We start from the raw sequence: 5,087 nt of genomic DNA, 5'->3' as shown, positions 1-5,087 counted from the left end.
ACCCCCATCTGATTTTATCAATTATATCACAAAACTTGATGAAGTTTTAAATGAATATTTTGACTCTTGTTGTCATTTAATTGGATTTTCAAAAGCCTTGTTTGATAAAATGTGTCACATAGAGTCATTCCAATGTTGTCGAAATTCAAACCCCGATGATGTGAAACATCTTTTTATTAGAATACGAATATACTTTTCGTTAAAAATTTTTACAAAGGAGGCTTCCTCACCCAATTTCAATCATACAAAGTTTCTATGCATTTCACATATATAGGTCTTTTCCATTTGCAAATATACTCCTAATGTTTAATACAATTTCGCAAACTCCAACGATTTTGCAATGTGTTTAAAGATAACGCTTCCAAATACCCCTGTCGGTGCGTAGAAAATTTATCTTGTATATGTACATATGTAAATATAAAAGAAAATGTGATTTTTTTATTTTTTAAAGTACAAATTTTATTTAATTTTACTAGTTTTAATAAACTCTTACCACGTATATACATACAAATATATGAATTTTTGATTTTGCATGCCTTACTTTTTATTTATATATAACTTTAATTATGTATTTAGTTTAAAAGGTTATAATAGCCCTCATGGGGAACTGACCACCTTAAAAAATCGGTAACGCGCCTGATTGTATACCTCAGTGATGGTGTGGAAAATACAAAAAAAAAATAAACTGCATTTCTTTAACCACAATATTTCTTTTTTATTGAGTAGGAAATTGTAACTTAAAGCTGATTTAAGAAAACGTTTGTTTTTCTCTCGATAGTATCATTATAAAATATTATTAAGCGCACATTCGTACATATGTCGCAATCAATGCTTAACCATATTTCCTGCAAGGGCACCTGAATCGCCGAATTTCGTTGGTTCACAGCAACGTGGATTGCCAACCAATAAAGTTATATCGTATTCGATGAGGGTGTTTTTCATCATATCTTTGTTGGAATCCTAGCCAACCTAATTTCACATCATGGTCATCACCGTACACTAATAACATTGATTCATGTTAATTCATGTTGCAGAAATTTCGGTTTAATTTATCCAAAAGGCTGCCATTGACCCTCAGCGACCTTCGTACCCATGAACTTGCAAGAAACAGCTGCCCGAAATTTTGCACGGCTCCTCTTCGTTTTGCTACATGATTCCTCAGAAAAGAAATACCTTAAAGTGGCAGTGTGCGTGTCATATCTACAATAATTACATAAAAGTAGTTAATTCCTTTAGTTTAAAATTCACTCAACAAGAAATATTTCGTATACATACATACCTTTTGCGAATGAGATTGCAAGTATCCAGCAGGTAAACAGCCCATCGCCAAGATGTTTAAAAACCATTCCTCCGCCATATCCCTTGATCTTGCTAATACATAAAATTCGTGGAATTACAAAACAAAGGCATAAAATGTACAGATTCTCGAAGAAATTCAATGAAAATTACTACCTGCTTGTATTTCACGTAAACAGAAGAAAATAAATAGAAATAATTCACCACAGCACAAGTAGCACCAGAGCAGTATTTTTTCTGTAGTTTCTCATTTTAGTGGCAGCGCTCCGAGCATTCAGATAGTCATTATCATTTTGNTACTTTGGGACAATCATAACCATCAGAAAGCCCATTTCTTTAATATCGCCCGCCATATCCCTTGATCTTGCTAACACATAAAATTCGTGGAATTACAAAACGAAGGCATAAAATGTACAGATTCTCGAAGAAATTCAATGAAAATTACTACCTGCTTGTATTTCACGTAAACAGAAGAAAATAAATAGAAATAATTCACCACAGCACAAGTAGCACCAGAGCAGTATTTTTTCTGTAGTTTCTCATTTTAGTGGCAGCGCTCCGAGCATTCAGATAGTCATTATCATTTTGCATAAAAAACGTAATGAAACAAGTTGTATTCCAATAGTTTACATAGTGAGTCATTTACGTATATAATTTTATGTAGAATTATTCAATAAATTTCGTTTTACACTATACTTTTTGAAACTATTTTGAGCTAATTATTTTTTGTTTCTCAAAAGCAACCCTGCGTGCTTTGAAGGCGTGTGTACCAATAATTTCATCCCTAGCATATTCATCCCCGAGGAAGGCAGTCGCTAAATTCACCGAAGGTTGTTTACTGGTTATATTGTGATAGCGACTAAAGAATAAAGACATAAAAAAGCGTGTTCGTCTTTCTATTCGACTAAAAGCTATAATAGTTACTTATTACGACAATATTATGAACTATCTGAGCTAGATAAGGTGAAGAATGCAAAAACATGCCCTTTTACAGGGTTAAGTGTAACATCAAACACATTTGGCACGTGCAACAACATTTTTTTTAAGAAACGAAATCCCAATTATTTTCTTTTTCGATGATCATATTATTGTCGTTTTATATTCAGGCAACATTGAATAAAAATGTTTAACCGTTTTATAAACAGTGATTAAGGTATTTCGAAATTATTATTTTATTGCAAATAACTTACTTATAATCTTAGTAGGTGTATTGCCATTCATTTTTATTTCATGGTAACTATATATTTCTGATAATCTCAAAATCGGAGTGTTTTTGCAAGATAGGGAGTGACGTAGTGTTCGGCTTAGAAAAGGAGTGAAACACTCCTACCGGAGTGAAAACGTCAACGCTGAGAACGAATTTTTCCCATCGAATTTCGACATAAGCACAATTGTGACGTAGAATCCGCAGAGCAAAAAATTACAACAATACTACACATATATTTTAATGTCTAGCTCACACTTGCGCGATCCAGACTCTGCGAATTTTTCGAATATTCAACGTTCCTCTCTTCCGACTTATTTGAAACGCGGCTTGCAGCGCTTTGAAATCATCAAAGAAGAGAAAGAAAAGTGGTATAGCAATAAGTGTAATAAAAAACTCTCCTTTTTGATAGGATATGGACACAAAAATATAAGAAAAAAAGGTAAATTAAGTGAGTTGTATATCGAAATTCGCGTAAATATGCGCTCGTTTGCGGATTCGAAGTTAACAGCCGAATTCGCTACGATAAAATCACGCTTATGTGCGCTTCGCTTAATTTGCCTTTTTTGTTATTTTCTTGTACATAGCATATCATATAAAATAGGACAAATGAGCTTTTCTATTAGTTTTTGCACATTAAACTTTTTTCTTTAAATTTATTGCTATGACACTCTTCTTTGCCGCCTTCTAAACGCTGTACTCCGCGTTTCGAATGCGTTCGAAGAGAAGAACATTGAATGCTCGAAAAATTCACAGTGTGGGAAGTAAGGCATCTAGTACCGGCATTCGAGATCCCGAATCCCGGGAGTCCCCCCAATTTGTTGTCAGAATTTCGATTGGCTTCAATTTTTTTTTTTTCGTCAGATATATGACCTGTCAAATTTTGGATTTTTTCGTGAATCTGACTAAATAATCATGCCCTTCTTCAAATTGTTATATGTCGGGTTCTGTTCGTCGTAGAGACTTAATTGTTGGCTCTCACAAAAAAAAACCACCTCGTCATAAAAACAAAATATTTTAAAAATAGGTCTTAAAAACTCCCAGTTTTTTGGAACATGTTTTTTTTTTATAGAGAATTAAGGATTAGGATGGTGTAATTTTAAATCCCAAATTTACTGCTCTTTGCTATGCAAATCAACTTAAAAAATTTCAACTGTTAATAGCTAAGTTTACTTTGGGACAATCATAACCATCAGAAAGCCCATTTCTTTAATATCGCCCGCCATATCCCTTGATCTTGCTAACACATAAAATTCGTGGAATTACAAAACGAAGGCATAAAATGTACAGATTCTCGAAGAAATTCAATGAAAATTACTACCTGCTTGTATTTCACGTAAACAGAAGAAAATAAATAGAAATAATTCACCACAGCACAAGTAGCACCAGAGCAGTATTTTTTCTGTAGTTTCTCATTTTAGTGGCAGCGCTCCGAGCATTCAGATAGTCATTATCATTTTGCATAAAAAACGTAATGAAACAAGTTGTATTCCAATAGTTTACATAGTGAGTCATTTACGTATATAATTTTATGTAGAATTATTCAATAAATTTCGTTTTACACTATACTTTTTGAAACTATTTTGAGCTAATTATTTTTTGTTTCTCAAAAGCAACCCTGCGTGCTTTGAAGGCGTGTGTACCAATAATTTCATCCCTAGCATATTCATCCCCGAGGAAGGCAGTCGCTAAATTCACCGAAGGTTGTTTACTGGTTATATTGTGATAGCGACTAAAGAATAAAGACATAAAAAAGCGTGTTCGTCTTTCTATTCGACTAAAAGCTATAATAGTTACTTATTACGACAATATTATGAACTATCTGAGCTAGATAAGGTGAAGAATGCAAAAACATGCCCTTTTACAGGGTTAAGTGTAACATCAAACACATTTGGCACGTGCAACAACATTTTTTTTAAGAAACGAAATCCCAATTATTTTCTTTTTCGATGATCATATTATTGTCGTTTTATATTCAGGCAACATTGAATAAAAATGTTTAACCGTTTTATAAACAGTGATTAAGGTATTTCGAAATTATTATTTTATTGCAAATAACTTACTTATAATCTTAGTAGGTGTATTGCCATTCATTTTTATTTCATGGTAACTATATATTTCTGATAATCTCAAAATCGGAGTGTTTTTGCAAGATAGGGAGTGACGTAGTGTTCGGCTTAGAAAAGGAGTGAAACACTCCTACCGGAGTGAAAACGTCAACGCTGAGAACGAATTTTTCCCATCGAATTTCGACATAAGCACAATTGTGACGTAGAATCCGCAGAGCAAAAAATTACAACAATACTACACATATATTTTAATGTCTAGCTCACACTTGCGCGATCCAGACTCTGCGAATTTTTCGAATATTCAACGTTCCTCTCTTCCGACTTATTTGAAACGCGGCTTGCAGCTCTTTGAAATCATCAAAGAAGAGAAAGAAAAGTGGTATAGCAATAAGTGTAATAAAAAACTCTCCTTTTTGATAGGATATGGACACAAAAATATAAGAAAAAAAGGCAAATTAAGTGAGTTGTATATCGAAATTCGCGTAAATATGCGCTCGTTTGCGGATTCGAAGTTAACA

At 33.3% G+C, this 5,087-nt stretch overlaps 1 long non-coding RNA gene across 1 annotated transcript; it reads left to right on the top strand.

Moving 5' to 3' along the window:
* Positions 1 to 2,104: 2,104 nt before the first annotated feature.
* On the top strand, positions 2,105 to 4,521 carry LOC108367652 (uncharacterized). Its single transcript, XR_001848274.1, has 2 exons — positions 2,105 to 2,449; positions 4,114 to 4,521. It is a non-coding gene; the product is annotated as an uncharacterized LOC108367652 (long non-coding RNA).
* Positions 4,522 to 5,087: the final 566 nt, after the last annotated feature.

The sequence above is a fragment of the Rhagoletis zephyria genome, unplaced genomic scaffold (genome assembly GCF_001687245.7).
Source record: "Rhagoletis zephyria isolate East Lansing unplaced genomic scaffold, Rhagoletis_zephyria_1.1 Rzeph_scaffold_02755, whole genome shotgun sequence".
Lineage (NCBI taxonomy): Eukaryota > Metazoa > Arthropoda > Insecta > Diptera > Tephritidae > Rhagoletis > Rhagoletis zephyria.
Note: the sequence above shows the minus strand (reverse complement) of the source record. Positions and strands in the feature narration are given on the sequence as shown.